The sequence below is a fragment of the Apium graveolens genome, chromosome 11 (genome assembly GCF_009905375.1).
Source record: "Apium graveolens cultivar Ventura chromosome 11, ASM990537v1, whole genome shotgun sequence".
Classification (NCBI taxonomy): Eukaryota; Viridiplantae; Streptophyta; class Magnoliopsida; order Apiales; family Apiaceae; genus Apium; species Apium graveolens.
The window spans coordinates 203,142,554-203,159,769 of record NC_133657.1 but is presented as its reverse complement, the minus strand read 5'-3'; the positions used below and the strand labels follow the sequence as shown (position 1 = coordinate 203,159,769).

Below are 17,216 nucleotides of genomic sequence, written 5' to 3'. Positions count from 1 at the left end.
CATAAGAAAAAATTATTAAAAAATTTGAAATTCATTTTGCATGTCAGGATTAGAAAAATCTGGTAAAAGTACGCCTCCCGACAACGAGACTCGTTCCCGATTTACACAATTAATTTTTAAAATAATTTTTCGACAATCCAACCGTACGGATGTAAAAAATATATCAATTTTAGTCATATGAAAAAATTATTAAAAAATTTGAAATTCATCTTGCATGTCAGGATATACAATATTTATTTATCAAGCTTTCTTGTTATAATTATTTCCCTCCTTCAACTTTTCATTTCCCCCTTCTTTTCTTTTCAATACCCGCTTCCCCCTCCCCCTGCCCCTCCCATGCCCCATTTCATCTCCTTCTCTGTAAACATAAAACACCAAAGTACACAAATCTAAATCTCTCTCTCTCTCTCTCCCTCCTAACCCTCTCAATCCACCTCTATTTCAAACACTAATTACACTCTGAATGACGAATTAACTTCATAGCCGTCCGCTGTTTGTGCTTCCATTTCTGATCCGAAGGATCTCAGCTTCTTGAATTGAGTTAGGTTTCATGATTTTTCGTGTTTTCACTTTTTTGAATTTTGGGTTTTAGATGTGTTTGTAAAATCTTTCTGTTATTTTGGGGATTTTTATGTGTGGTGTGAATTTTTTGGTCCTATTGAGTTTTGATTTAAGTTGTGGTCTCTCCCCTTCCCTCTCTCCCTCTCTTTCTCCCCCTCTACTCTCCTTGTTATGAAAAATCTATACATACATAAATATTTGCTTTGATTTGAGCCTCCTTTGATTGATTTGTATGTTTCTTTAATGGAGTATGGTTTCGTTTAGGGTTTCAATTCGACTTCAATTTAGGGTTTTAGTTCGTGTTCAAACCTAAGGCTTTAGGGCTTATTTGTGGATTCAATGGAAGGTGCTTGTCTTTAATTTTGAGGTATCACTCTCTCTCTCTCTCTCTCTGTCTAACTCTCTCTCATTTTAGTTCTTATTTTGTGCTGATTTTAGTTCTTATTTTATGCGTACAAGTAAGTAAAGGGGATGTGGAGGGGAAAATTGAAGCTCAAGAAGAAAATTGAGTGTTTTGATGATTTGTGTAGGTTTCTTTCTGTGTGATTTAAGATGTAAGTGATTTTTTCTTCTCCCAGTAGCAGTTTTGTGGGTGTGTCTGTTATGACTTGCTTGAATGCTATATGATAGTTTCCGTAACATCTCTATATAAGGTATTATCCATCTGGACTATGTAATAATTTTAGGATTCCCACCATTCTACATGAAATGCAAATATGTGATCAGCTAAGAACTGACACAGTTACACAGCTAAGAGTTGTACAAACACATCGAATCCTAGTGTCATGCTTGGAGCTGGTCTTGTTGCAAAGAAGGCCTGTGAGCTAGGATTGGAGGTATGTTATACCTGTCAATTACAGTATCCTCTTTAAAATAATAGGTTTGGGACCAAGGAAATGAATTTCTTTATCGGGCATAAAAATACAATGTTTCCATTATGTTGGTTTCTGGAGAAAAATATTATTTTTTAGCGAGGTTATTATTTTATCGATTAATACTTGATCAAGGTTCATCTGTACTCACTCGTATTGGGTAAACAGAGAGTTTATAGTTATGTCCTCAATACATTGTTCAGTGTTTTTCGAGTGGTAGGAGTCTGCCTTGTAATATTCATATAAATTGTATCTGCAAACAGGTTAAGCCATGGGTGAAAACAAGTCTTCCACCAGGGTCTGGAGTTGTTACCAAGTACTTGCTTCAAAGGTATTAAAACTATTTTGTAAAAGAGTGTATTTCTGACTGATAATAAATTCCCAGCATTGAATTGTTTACCTTTCCGTGTTTTAGTGGCCTGCAAGAGTACTTGAACCAGCATGACTTCAACATTGTTGGGTATGGTTGTACGACATGCATAGGAAACTCTGAGGACCTTCATGAATCAGTTACTGCTACAATTACAGACAATGGTATTGTCTTCTTTTTTCTGATATTTCATTGAATGCCTCCACTAAAATTAAGAAATGTCAGGTTGCTTTCCATCAATATTTTGCCTCCCACTGCTCTGTTCCACTGGTATATTGGTCTTAAGATTTTGATTATTAAAACAATTTTCATATCACCCCATGGTGAAATCATCACTTGTATTGTATCTTATATTGTGGTCAAGAGGCTATATTTGTGAAAACATATGGAATTTAAGATTTTATCATCTTTTTACAAGGGAGTATCATTTTTTATTTCACATCAAGATTGATTATATTACTATGGATGAATTAGAAGATAATACAACCTGTATTTTTAAAATAAGTTACCCTTTTAAACGGAGAAAAAGTATTATACATTGTCCTGAATGAAGGCAACAGTTGTGTGTTGTTAGCTGTCTTGATTTACCTTCTTTTCTTCCATTTTCTTCCATTTTCTTCCATTTACCTTCTTTTCTTCCATTTTTGTATATATATATATATATTTATATATATATGGTTATGGTTTTCAAAACTATTAATCGAATAAGGTTTATTCGATAACTTTATCTTTATTTTATTATTTGAATATTATTTCGAATATTTATTCGAGGACTTATGACTCCTTTATATTATTTATTGAATATTACTTGAATATTCATTTGAGGATGTATGACTCCGTTATTTTATTTAATGAATATTATTTATAATATTCATTCGAGGTATTATGACTCCGCTTATTATTTAATAATACTCTTTATTTTATTAAAGAATAATGTTCGACAATTAAACTTACTTTTGATATTCAAATAAAGATATTACTTTCGTATAAGTATATCTTTGATTATTTACTATTCATTTCAAGTAAGTTTTCCAACTTCTACCTCAAGTATTCTTTATGGGAATATTATTTAAATAATAATATTCAGATATTTCTTTATATTGAGACTGATTTACTTTATTAAATCAGCATTATTCCAAACACTCTTTAAAGTGTTTTCAAGTCTTTAAAATGATTTTCCAAAGTTAGAGCGGATCCCAAAACTCATTTTTATATTTAAGATCTTCCTTTTTAAAAAGGGTATTTAAATACTCGCTCAAAACCTGAGGGATCCGGCTCTGTGGTGTGTTTATATTCGCAACAAGGTTGATGTCTTGATAAAAGAATTTTGATTACTTATCCAACACTCGGGAAGTAAAATTCTTGGAACAAGTTAATCCATTAACAGGCATCGCCTGGGAAATATCGGTGAGTTTTCCTTCCCAACTAGATACGACTTCTTGATGGAGCCGTATCAACAAGTTTCTACTTGGGGAAAGTGGGGACGAGCTTTACTTTTCAGAGTCATGGATTTCATCTGAACTAGGAGTGGCGTAAGTGGCCGAGTAGCGCCGGCCCAGCCTTATTATATTGGCCCAAATGGCCTGGAAGTTCCGCTAAGGTGGTCCATTCCTTAGGAGTTCAGTGTTCGGTTGACAAGTAAATCCGACAGGTTCTCCTCTACATGTAGAAAATGGTGGGGTTGTACTACTACGACTGATCATCGTAAGTGGTCTTCCTGGCGCGGTAAACTCCCGTAATGAGTTCATCATCCAATTGGATATTTCTGCAACACTACCCAGAGCACTTCGATAGAAAGGCTACGGTTGGGTGATTGTTGAGTGTTGGCAGGGTCAAGTTTTCAAAATAATATGTGCATCAAATGAAGTATCTCATAACTTCATTTTATTTTGATGATATTTTAAAGATTTAATCTATTCAAATCTGGTCTTGTAGTCTCATCTATGTGATGAACTTTTGAAACTAATTATAACTTGAACGGTGGTAGTTCAAGTAGTATTTGGAAAATATATAAGTATATTGGAGTATCTTGTAACTTCATCTTTAAAACTTATATCTAGTAAATGATTATCTTATGTATGTCAAAGATTTTCAGAAAAACGTTGAGACAAGGTTAGATATATGAGATCACCTTGCAACGATATTTTTATACAGTTATAAACTGGAACTCTGTTTATATCATACATGTCAGAGGATTTCAAAGATTGTGAAAAGTATATATATATGTATATATATACTGAATATTTTGCGACTTGGTCACGTTAAGATATCAGCTTGGTTCATTTCTTTTGACCAAGACTTTCATTAGTACTATGAGTATGCTCATATATTGTTAATCATTATACATATTATTTTGGTGGGCTTGCTGCTCACCCTTGCTTTCTTCTTTCATCACACAACATCAGATAGACAAGATGAACAGGACCAAGATCCTAATTCGCGAGCGGATAGGAAACGTTCCGCAGTTTCCTATAGGCATTGATATCGCTCTAAGCTGAGGTAGGAACTACCAATAGGCTAGGCTTTAACTTTTGATGTACCAGATTTATGTATATTTATGAATTGTAATAATGGCAAAGAAATGTAAATTTATTCAGAAACCTTTTTAAGGGGTATTGACATATAATTGTGGAATAAAATGACTTGTGATTATTTTTGGATATTCATCTCTGAGTCTATAACTTGTGGTGTGTGTGTTTATTGTGGGGTCACAGTACAGAGTAGTTGATTGTGTATTAAGATTGGGTGTTATTAAGGGAAATGGAACTTGTGACAACCCGGATCCCCGACCCCGGATTTGGGGGTGTTACAGAAATGGTATCAGAGCTAAGCGTTATAAACCTCAGAGATGAAGTGACGTTAAGATAATAAGTTCGCTAAGATAAATAAGAACTCTTTCCAAGTTCATAGTCGGACTACCTAATGTAGTATTGACAGTTAAAACCCTTAGGGGAACCCTTATAAATATCGTGATAGAAGCGTAGTTCGTTATCATATATGGTAGCGGGACTCCGAACCCTGAGGTTGAGGAGCAGCAACGCGATGATGTTTTATTAGTTATTGGAGATCAGATTGTGGATCCGATAGAGCGTCCTAACGCAGGACTGGATGATGTTTATATTGAGGATGTAGTGGTTGAGGATGTTATCCTAGATGGGATTGTTGCTAAGGAGGATCTCGTGGAGGATCCTAACAAGAATGAATAAAGGACCATTGAGGAATTGATGACCATGGTTAGGGAAACTAACAGAGGTAGGATTGGTCGATCACTACCGGAGGTTCGTTCAAGTTTGTAAAGATAGTAGCCCCTTTAACGCGGCTTACTCGTAAGACTGAGAAGTTGAATGGACAGAGAAATACGAGAACAACTTTCAAGAACTGAAGCAAAGATTGGTGACGGCCCCTATGATGGCGTTGTCGGATGGAAAAGGAGATTTTGTGATGTGTAGTGACGCTTCGCATAAGGAATTAGGGTGCTTCTTATACAGCACAACAAGGTAATCGCGTGCGCGTCAAGACAATTAAGGGAATATAAAATTCGATATCCCCACCCATGAGCTTGGGCTCGTGGTAATAGTTTTGCCCTAAATATTGGAGGCACTACTTGTATGGAGAGAAATGCGAGATTTACACAAGCCATAAGTACTCTAGTACATTTTCCCGTAGAAAGAGCTCAACATACGCCAGAGGAGGCGGTTAGAGCTAATCAAGAATTATGATTGGGAGATTCTTTATCATTCAGGAAAAGCCAATGTGGTGGCTGATGCCCTTAGTAAAAAGGAGAGACTCAAGAGGTTAATGTCTTTGGGAAAGTTGATAAGAGATTTTGAAAAAAAAATGGAAATAGATATGAAGGTAACTGGAGCCGGTACCGAAAAGATGATTGAGATTGCAATACAGTCCGAATTATCGGAAAAGAACATATTGTGCCAGAAAAAGTGATGAATGAAGGCAGAGAGCCAACAATTAGATAAAAGATTAATACCGAGAAAGATGATAAGAGAATAATGAGGTATTCCTACAGAAATTGGGTTCCAAATGTTCAAGAGCTTAAAGATGAGATCTTAGATGAAAGCTAGTTTGAGGAAAAAGATTTAGAGCAAACCCTGAACGTGATAGTCAGGGAGCTCGCCATCAAGATAGAAGGAACCCATAATATGATGAAGTGGAAAACAAGGATTTTAACGTATAAGATAACCCTGATTGTGGGAGAAGGATGAAACATTTCATACTAAGGAAACAGAAAGTCGAGCGAGATAAGAAGACCCGAGATGGTACTCCTATATGGAAATTCATGGATCTGTCTAAACAGAACTTATACTTATTTCCCAACCACCACCTTGAGGGAAACAATGTAGTGGGAAATTCTTTCAGGACCTCTAAGTTGCTAAGCTCTCAGAGTTCCAAGGAACAAGCTGGCCCAGCCGAGCCAAGGGCCTGGCTAAAGGAAATAGAGGAATCATTTGAGATTCTAAATGATTGACGAACCACAAAAGACTGTTTTTGTCACTAACCCTCCTAAGAGAGAGACCACCCGCTGGTGAAAGACCAATGAAGGCACGGAGCAAGAGATTATAATAAACTGATTTAAGTTCAGTCAATTGTTTTCAGGAAAGTACTTCCCAAGGTTATGGAGATAGAGTAAAAGCTTTAGAGCCAGAACAAAGGCAGACGAGTATGATGAATTATGAATCTAAGTTGTAAAAGTTATCAAGATTCGTTCTGAGGACACGAATCCAGAATGACGGGATGTTTGAAATCAATGCTTATGTTGTGTTGGTTCATGAAATAATGATAAGAGAAAGGAAAATAAAAAAAAAACTGAAGTGGAAAGGGATACAAGGGCAATAGAGTTTGAGGTATGATAAGGGAGTTGGGTATGAGGAAACCCTAAAGACTCGTAGCAATAGACATAGAAAGGTATGCATTCGTCAGGATGAGGGTGATTCACCATGAGTTAAAATTGATGGTTAAGGGCATAAGAGATACATATACTTTATCCCCTGTGAGTTGGGAGGATTCGAGGAAACCTTGAGATAGTTCGAAGGATAATTAATAAGACGCGGATAGACTAAGGAGACAAGAAAGTAAGAAAGTAGGAAAATTGGATGAACGAAGTGACCTTCAAGAATGGGAAATGTAAGACCAGTGGCTCGATACCCAGAAAGGGAGACGCCAGGTATGAGAGATATCCCAAGATTGAGATGACTGTTGGGATAAACAACAAAAGTAAATAAGGAATTATTAAGAAGAAGTTCACATTGAACATGACCAATATCTTCCAGAACATCCTTGTTATCGTTACCAAATTAGGCAAGAAAAGCAGATGACCATTGTTATCTTTTGGAGGCCATATGGATTGACCTCAATTTGAATAAGGATGCTATTATGAAATTAGGTATAGACTATCGAGGTGGGAATGATGAATAAGATAATCTATCAAGAATATATGACTTGATTTATCCATGGAAGGATGCAGGTACCTTTTAAAGGTGGAACTAAGGATAGAACATCGGTTACTTAAAATGAATCCTAGGGGAATGCATAAAGGTTGGCATTTCACCCTTAATAGGGACAGTATGAGTTTTGACAGTATGATTTGGAAAGGGTTAAGGTAACAACAACCTTTAAGAATCAGTGGAGAAATTTTTCAAAAGTATATAGACAATAGTTCTAGTATTAGTAAATGGTATTTTGATATGCCCTGTATCTACGGAATATAGGAGGAATTATTAAAGGATAACCTTAGAGGTTTTATAAGGAGAAAGGAAATATTCGAAATTCTCAAGAATAAAATTGTTGATAAAGGAAATATGACATAATTATAATAATGCCAAGTGGGGCACGTGTTAAACCACGAGAAAGTATGGATCGAACCAGTAAAGGTCGAAATTGTTCAGGGCAATTAGGACCTAAGATAAAAGATGTTCTAAGTATGATTGAGAGTCAGTCGTGACAGTGATTAACCTCTAAAGATTGAGGCAATAACTTATGGAAAAATGGTGATATTTTTTTTATTTACTCATCAGATATTAAAGAAAAGAATTTTCACATAAGCAGTGATTGAAATAAGGTAGAAAATTTATTTGGAGGTGGTTAAAATGACATTGACTGTAAGAAAATTTACTATCAGGAAAGGCCAAAGAGGTGGCCGACACCTTAAAGGTAAGAGGATAATTATAGGCGCTTGTGTCAGAGGAATACAGTAATAAGGGTTAAAGCCGTGAAGGTTGTATTATGGTTTGGAAGATTGACATTCCTTCTGATGACTGTGCAATACCCAACCGTAATAGTAATTTGGTAAAGGTTTAATTCGTATAATTGCCATGAGCGGGCTATCTATCTTAGAAGGTCCTATCTTGAGAATAATCCAGGACCATGTTTCAAAAAGGACTAAACGAACATTTGAGTTAAGTCTTCTATTGAAGGCATATGGTTAATAATGGTATTAACCTGCTATCGTTGTTTTCGTTGAAACTCTTCTGCAATTTTATCTGCTTCATGTCATGAATGTATGTCGGGATCAGGAGTGCTCTTCATGAATCATGAATGGTGATTATGTTACCTCCTGAGAAGAATTAGATACGAGATGTATGGACTCCGTATGGTTAGCTATTAAGACTTCATGGAAAATGAATGACTACAGTAGGTTAGTGGTGGACCATAGTAAGGCAGCAATGATTCTGCGAATAATGAGCTGATTACAACCGGGAGAGTTGTATTGGAATGGGTGTTGAGATTGAGTACCACTAATCGGGTCGTGGTAGTGTATAAGTTATCATTGATAGACTAATTAAGTAGAGTCTCTACCTATTGAATATTTATTCTTTCTTATCAATAGAGAGTCGTATTATTATACGAGGGAGGTTGCGGTGCAAGCATAGAATTCTAGTAACGATGATGTCTAGAATGAGATCCCAAGTTCGATTTTCGATATCGAGGGAGTATCAAAGGGGATTGTGTATAAGCTCGAGGAAGAGCATGGGTCCATAGAATGATGGACGGAATAGCAAAAATATTTAGGCATGTGAAATACGATGCTATAATACTTGATGTTGATATAAATACATATATGTTTTGTTCTCCTATGACAGACCTCTATAGTTCAGAGGTAGATTCCAAGCCAGATATTTTATGGCAATAATTTTTTTTTACGTATATACAATTCTCTTCAGTTCGTTCTTTTCTCTTCTTTTCATTTCATATAAACTGAGAAGAACAACCCTTCCAGAAGGGGAGGTATTGCCGAATGACTATCAATCTTTGTGATAGAAGCCGAGTAGGATACCAGCTATTGTTTAATTGCTTGTCAAGTACTAAAGGCTGGCCACCTTCTGTACTAACTATGCGATATAACAACTGTTCATGATTATAGTGATCTCTCAACAAATTCCTTTACTTCTATATGATTGATCAAACTTTGGGAAATAGAAACAGCTGAAAAAGGAGTAGTAAAATTTTGGTGGTATTCGGAATGGAAACACATTCGTGATACTAAGGTTGACACGATTATTAAAAGGGTTAGAGAACGCTAACGAGCAAAAGTATAACTAGTATAATATTAGGAACGGAAGGTTGTAGCGATTACGAACTGGAAAAGAATGGGTATTGAGAAGCAAAAGCTATAATGCTAGAAGCTATGATGAGAGCCGGTGCAATAGACTTGAAAGAATTTGGAATGATCACTTAACACGGATTAAGTTATCTTACGACAATAGATCATATGTCATTATCGAGATGTCGCCTTATGAGATCCTTGAGGGAAGACAATGTTGATCTCCCTTATGTTAGGATGAAGTTGTAGAGCGCAAGATGCTCGGACCAGCAGTGGTCCAAAGGACCAAGGATTTAATAGATTTAATCAGAGGACGATTGGTAGTAGCCCAAGATGGACATAAGAAGTATGTTGATTTGACACGAAAGAACAAGGAATGGGAAGTAGGGGACCTAGTGTTGTTATAGGTATTCCCTTGGAAAGGAAGGATGAGTTCAGAAAGAAAGGGAAGCTAAGTCCACGAATTGTTGGACCCTTGGATATATTAAGACGTATTGGGAAGATAGAATATGAGCTAGCCCTACCCCCGAACCTGTAGCAAGTTCATAACGTATTTCATGTATCAATGTTAAGGAAGTGTAATTCAGATGCCAGATAAATAGGGGCATATGAGCGCATAGACATGCAACCCAGCGTAACCTATATGGAGCAACCAGGAAGGGTTATAGAGTGAAAAGGAACAAGTGCTTAGGAGAAGGGTTATCAAACTAGGTAGAGTTTGGTGGTAGGACCACAATGTGGGGAAATTTACTTGAGAGTTAGAAAGTGTAATGCTAAGAGAGTATCCATATTCATTTTCTATCTGATTCCGGGACGAAATCCTTTTAAGGAGGGCAGACTATAATAACCCCAATTTTTGGAAAATTTTTGAAACCCTTATGAATAGTGTTTTTGCTGAATGAGAAAACTTTTCATGCCACACTATGTAGGGGTTCTGTTATTGATCTTCTGGGATATTATTAGTACTCTATGTGGTATATAAGTGTATGTAAAGATCGTCAGAATCCAATTCCGAACACTTTGGTTTTTCCCGGAAATACACTAGATACGGAAAGAATTGAGTATAAGGTAACAGGATAAAAAGCATTTAAATTAGAGGATGATAAAAAGGAATATAATGTATTGAGAAAGGTTAAGGGAACCTAGGTAATAAGATCCCAGGTATGATCCCTCAAAAGGTAAACGAAAACGAAAGTTAAGCGAACCGTATAACAGATCAGCGGTCATTAGGCAAACAATTAGAAGCTAATCAAAGGGATTAGTGGGGATGATGTCATCAAACCAATAGGAAGAGGACAAAGGAGGGAGGGTGACATCACTTGATGATGTAAGCATGACATAGGAGGGAAGGAAGTGTGGTTGAAATATAACCACACAAAATCAAGGTTAATTAGGTAATTAACCTAAAACAACTCAAAATTCAACCAACCAAGCAAACATTTCATTTTTCACCAAACAAAACACAAAAACTCCTCCATTTTCAAGGAAGCTCTCGGCTTCTTTTTTTCAAAAATGAAGATCCAAGCTCCACCAGTTACTATTTGGCAAGGTATTTATCTAAGCTTCCCCATGGATAGTTACATACTTCCTATAAGTTTAAGCTTCTAATTCCAAGCCAATCTTTTTCTATAAATCAAGGAAGAAGATGGTGAATAGTACTTTCTTGAAATTAATTTTTGTGTTCTTGATTTCTTTGAAAGAACAAGCTTGTAGGAGGTCAGATTAAGGCTTCCATGGGCATTCCAAGGATCTTTCATGGATTAAAAGCTTCAAGGAAGGTATAAACTCCAAACCCTAGCTTTATTTTTGAGTATTTAGGAATGGTTATGAGTAGTATAGTATATGTGAAGCATGAAGCTTGTTTGTTTAGAGTTTGGGTTGTAGTGGTAGTGGTATGAATGTTGAATCTTGTTGATTTGTTAAAAGAATTAAGTATAGTTTAAATTCATGATGAGAATAACATAAATTGGAAGAACTTGAGGTGTTGGGGCTGTTGGAGTGTGTTTTGGATGGATGTTGGTTGTATGATTGATTTGTGGTTGAATTGTGGTTGTTTTGGAATGGTTTAAATTTGGGAAATCGCGTAAACATAGTCGTCGTAATGTCCGATTTACTTTAGACTGCTTTTGTTCATAACAACAGAACCCTTGAAATCACTGTTAGGTTTTGACCATTGCCATGTTTACATAGTTCATGTTACGAGCTTCGTTTTGATATGTAGTTCGTTTGATTCCGATGTACGGTTTAGGAGAAACGACCGTTTAAAGTAACGGCGTTTCGTGAACGAAACATTTCCCCTCGCCTTACTTTGAAACCTTGGTTAAAGACCTTAGAGGACTAATTGGAGTAGGAATCAATTATGTTAAGTGGATTAGGCAGTTGGTAAGGTACTCGCGAAAGAATCGCCTTAAAACTCGTAATGATTAATTTATTAAAAATGGTGGAGCCGAGGGTACTCGAGTGACTTAAGAGAATCAGTAAGCACAAAACGAGCGTTAGAGTCTAAGTTGGTTAAAGTATAGATTTACAAGTGACTTTGATTTAATTCCAACTTACTTGTTGTTTATAGGTTACCAGACTCGTCCCGAGCAATTGTAACCCCCAGTCGCTCAGGCAAGTTTTCTATCCGTTATACTGTTGTTGTGATGTATACACTTGTATATGCATTATCTTGTAATAGATACATGATGGTTATATTAGCAAATTCTTGCGATATATTGTAGCATGTGATATGGTACATATGCATGCCTGTTTCGTATTCTTTCCATATATATTTGTTTGTTCAGTTGATAATACCTATGCTAGAGAATAGCGGTAATTTGCATATACCCTTAGTATAGGGACCCAAAGCTGAAAACATTTTCTAAACCGGGAGTCGAGGATCCCGAGTAGATTTTGTATATATATATATATATATATTTATATATATATGGTTATAGTTTTCAAAACTATTAATCGAATAAGGTTTATTCGATAACTTTATCTTTATTTTATTATTTGAATATTATTTCGAATATTTATTTGAGGACTTATGACTCCTTTATATTATTTATTGAATATTACTTGAATATTCATTTGAGGATGTATGACTCCGTTATTTTATTTAATGAATATTATTTATAATATTCATTCGAGGTATTATGACTCCGCTTATTATTTAATAATACTCTTTATTTTATTAAAGAATAATGTTCGATAATCAAACTTACTTTTGATATTCAAATAAACATATTACTTTCGTATAAGTATATCTTTGATTATTCACTATTCATTTCAAGTAAGTTTTCCAACTTCTACCTCAAGTATTCTTTATGGGAATATTATTTAAATAATAATATTCAGATATTTCTTTATATTGAGACTAATTTACTTTATTAAATCAGCATTATTCCAAACACTCTTTAAAGTGTTTTCAAGTCTTTAAAATGATTTTCAAAAGTTAGAGCGGATCCCAAAACTCATTTTTATATTTAAGATCTTCCTTTTTAAAAAGGGGATTTAAATACTCGCTCAAAACCTGAGGGATCCGGCTCTGTGGTGTGTTTATATTCGCAACAAGGTTGATGTCTTGATAAAAGAATTTTGATTACTTATCCAACACTCGGGAAGTAAAATTCTTGGAACAAGTTAATCCATTAACAGGCATCGTCTGGAAAATATCGGTGAGTTTTCCTTTCCAACTAGATACGACTTCTTGATGGAGCCGTATCAACAAGTTTCTACTTGGGGAAAGTGGGGACGAGCTTTACGTTTCAGAGTCATGGATTTCATCTGAACTAGGAGTGGCGTAAGTGGCCGAGTAGCGTCGACCCAGCCTTATTATATTGGCCCAAATGGCCTGGAAGTTCCGCTAAGGCGGTCCATTCCTTAGGAGTTCAGTGTTCGGTTGACAAGTAAATCCGACAGGTTCTCCTCTACATGTAGAAAATGGTGGGGTTGTACTACTACGACTGATCATCGTAAGTGGTCTTCCTGGCGCGGCAAACTCCCGTAATGAGTTCATCATCTAATTGGATATTTCTGCAACACTACCCAGAGCACTTCGATGGAAAGGCTACGGTTGGGCGATTGTTGAGTGTTGGCAGGGTCAAGTTTTCAAAATGATATGTGCATCAAATGAAGTATCTCATAACTTTATTTTATTTTGATGATATTTTAAAGATTTAATCTATTCAAATTTGGTCTTGTAGTCTCATCTATGTGATGAACTTTTGAAACTAATTATAACTTGAACGGTGGTAGTTCAAGTAGTATTTGGAAAAGATATAAGTATATTGGAGTATCTTGTAACTTCATCTTTTAAACTTATATCTAGTAAATGATTATCTTATGTATGTCAAAGATTTTCAGAAAAACGTTGAGACAAGGTTAGATATATGAGATCACCTTGGAACGATATTTTTATACAGTTATAAACTGGAACTCTCTGTATATCATACATGTCAGACGATTTCAAAGATTGTGAAAAGTATATATATATGTATATATATAGTGAATATTTTGCGACTTGGTCGCGTTAAGATATCAGCTTGGTTCATTTCCTTTGACCAAGACTTTCATGAGTACTATGAGTATGCTCATATATTGTTAATCATTATACATATTATTTTGGTGGACTTGCTGCTCACCCTTGCTTTCTTCTTTCATCACACAACATCAGATAGACAAGATGAACTGGACCAAGCTCCCAATTCGCGAGCGGATAGGAAACGTTCCGCAGTTTCCTATAGGCATTGATGTCGCTGTAAGCTGAGGTAGGAACTACCAATAGGCTAGGCTTCAACTTTTGATATACCAGATTTATGTATATTTGTGAATTGTAATAATGGCAAAGAAATGTAAATTTATTCAGAAACCTTTTTAAGGTGTATTGACATATAATTGTGGAATAAAACGACTTGTGATTATTTTTGGATATTCATCTCTGAGACTATAACTTGTGGTGTGTGTGTTTATTGTGGGGTCACAGTACATAGTAGTTGATTGTGTATTAAGATTGGGTGTTATTAAGGGAAATGGAACTCGTGATAACCCGGATCCCCGACCCCGGATTTGGGGGTGTTACACACAGTATGCTTCCTTACTTTTTACTTTAATATTATTTGTTTTTCCCCATCTAAAATCTGATTAATAATGTGCATGGGAGGGTTCTGCTAAGCTTTTTGTGCTAAAAGATGAAGAGCTTTCAAGCTACCATGTTATGTCATTTTTTCAAATAGCCATATTATTGTCTTTTTCTTTATCCGGGGTTTTTGGAGCTGGGGGATTATGTATTATATTTAGTCAGGGTTTTCCTTTTCGTTGTCTGAACTTCTGATTCCAGCTCAATGCGATGAGCTTACTGTTGACATTGTCCAGCTGACACATACCTTCTGTACATTCTTCTTGTTTGTAATATTAAGCTAGGCCATTTTTTATAGCTATCTGATATTGAATATAAAAATTTAATGTTATGATCAAGAAATTCTTATCATTATATACAATTGCTAAAGTAGTATCAAATTTAATGTTATGTTTCCTTGCCCAGATGGCAGGCTTTGCTCTATACAGAAGATACATATCCCAGTTCAAGAAAATGCTCAATATCATTTCCCGAAAGTTTGTCAGTGCACTTGAACAACGACCAAATCTAGCCAATGTAGTCATGAACACTTCTTCCTGTATGCCTGCCTTCCTTCTGTCCATACAAAATTGCAAATATGAGTTCAATTTTCAGCACAAATATTATGTTTTCACTTGAGAAATTGTCCTTAACATGCTAAACTAGGTATGTTTCTAAGCTTACACAAGATAAAATTTGTTCTAGTTAACTAGGTTGAATATCTTTTATTAAAAAGTGTGTTGATAGTCATATAATGCAGGTGAGAGGGGAAAGGGATAAATTCAGCAGGTGATCTGTTGATAGTCCTGACCAGCAGAGTTGCTACCATCCACATGTACAGAAAAAACCAGGTGCCAAGTTCTATTTTTCTTAAAACTTATAGATTTTAAATCTCTCTCAAATTACTCTTTCTTATTTAAAAAAATCTAGTGTACATCCCTTTATGATATCTAACAGTATCTAGTGTACATTTAGGTCAATCACATCCAAAAGTTTGTCACAAGGATAAATGATTTTCTATGTAATTATGTTGTATGTAATTATGTTGTAATTATGTAATTATGTAATTATGTTGTCGATTTATTTTGAAGATTGTTTTCTCCAGATTGGGAAATTGCCTATCACATGCTGTAATGATATTGCAAGGACAACATAGCTCTTGCGGAAGACGTGAAGAGAAGCTGAAAATCCTTGTAGACTCTATATTTTCTTTAATTTGTAGTAGAAATCTTAGACTCATGAAGGCAGTGATATCAATATGCTTTTAGCTTTTGTATAACTATGTTGCTGTGATTTTCGATCATGGATTAACTTTAGAACTTTTGTTTAGATTTGCAAAATTAATTTCATTTGATTACTTGTTATATTTTGTGTAAGACAACGCTTTTAACAACCAAGGTTCATTAAAATATCATGTCTTTAATACTAAAACAATGCTTTCGAACACAAAACTTTGGTACAAAATTAACTCTCACAACACTAGTAAACCATTGTCTATATAATATTAAGATATTGTATCAAAGGTATTCATGCAATACGTTTGGACAAATAAACAGTTGTATGTATCTGATCATGCTATACATTAAAATCCAAAACTGTTGTGTGTAGAAATTTATTACAAGAGTTCTACGAGCTCAATTTCATTTTTGTTGTCTATCTGAATACACAACAACGTTTATACAACAATAAGTGTTGTAGGATTTGTTTTAATATTATACCTTACACAACGGTTTTCTGAGTTTGTGAGAACCCTCGAGTAATGTCGCTTGTTACGACGAAAACAAGTAAAAAACGTTGTCTTTTCTGGATGTAATACAACGGGCTTAATCCATAATCATTGTCTGTATAATCTCAGACAATGTTTTTTAGCCGTTGTCTGATCCAACTAACAGACGGCGACTCAATAGTCAACGGAAAAATAGGGTATCAGACAACGGACATAAACCGTTGTTGAAGCTTGTTTTCCTTGTAGTGGATGTCTCTCGGATTGCTAAAACAAGACAGCTTGTATTTTATGACAAAAGAGTCGTAGAAGCTAATTCTTAATTTACCAGGAAACCAAATCACCAACAATACCGATCAATTTTATTTCGAAATGTGGATCGTGAAGATGAAAGTCAGCAACTACGATTGGGACTGTATTTGGCCAATTTTAAGTTACTAAGAGTTTTGTCTCTTGAAAATGTAACGCATAGTAGACGATCCGTTTTAGGTACCTTTTCTGGTACAAATATTGGAAGAGTATTAGGCAGCCTTGTTTACTTGCGCTATTTGATATGTTTTAGACGTTATACAATATTTATCAATAAGAAAATGATCAAAAATTTTACTAATATAATTGTATGGTGTACAAAAAAAATCTGGAAAATGAGGTGTACCTCGCACGGGTTATTATGCTAGTTATCTTAAAAAGCTAAAACTATCTTATATTAACCCTAATTTCACGTCTCTATGTTTTTTATAACATCACTCTTCATCTTTCTATGCGATAAAATACAAGATGATCAATTGAATGAAAATGTATAATAGATCTTATAGTAGTTGATCACTTATTATGAAAGAAACCCTATTATTATTATGAATGAAGTTGTTCAATATTTGACATGTATACATCTTATATTTTTTTATATTTTTATTATTTTTATTGCGGTGTCCTGTATCCAGGACACTTTGATAATTAACGATCCCCGTGTCTCGTGTCCCGTATCACCGTATCAGTGTCGGTACTTCCTAGCTTCTCAAAAATAAATGTACACC

At 35.1% G+C, this 17,216-nt stretch overlaps 2 long non-coding RNA genes across 2 annotated transcripts; both read left to right on the top strand.

Annotated features, from left to right (window-relative positions):
• The first annotated feature begins 1,253 nt into the window (after nt 1-1,253).
• On the top strand, nt 1,254-1,925 carry LOC141696900 (uncharacterized). Its single transcript, XR_012564543.1, has 3 exons — nt 1,254-1,397; nt 1,697-1,764; nt 1,849-1,925. It is a non-coding gene; the product is annotated as an uncharacterized LOC141696900 (long non-coding RNA).
• A 13,181-nt stretch (nt 1,926-15,106) lies between these two features.
• LOC141696650 (uncharacterized) lies at nt 15,107-15,771 on the top strand. Its single transcript, XR_012564460.1, has 3 exons — nt 15,107-15,125; nt 15,207-15,310; nt 15,565-15,771. It is a non-coding gene; the product is annotated as an uncharacterized LOC141696650 (long non-coding RNA).
• The last annotated feature ends 1,445 nt before the right edge of the window (nt 15,772-17,216 follow it).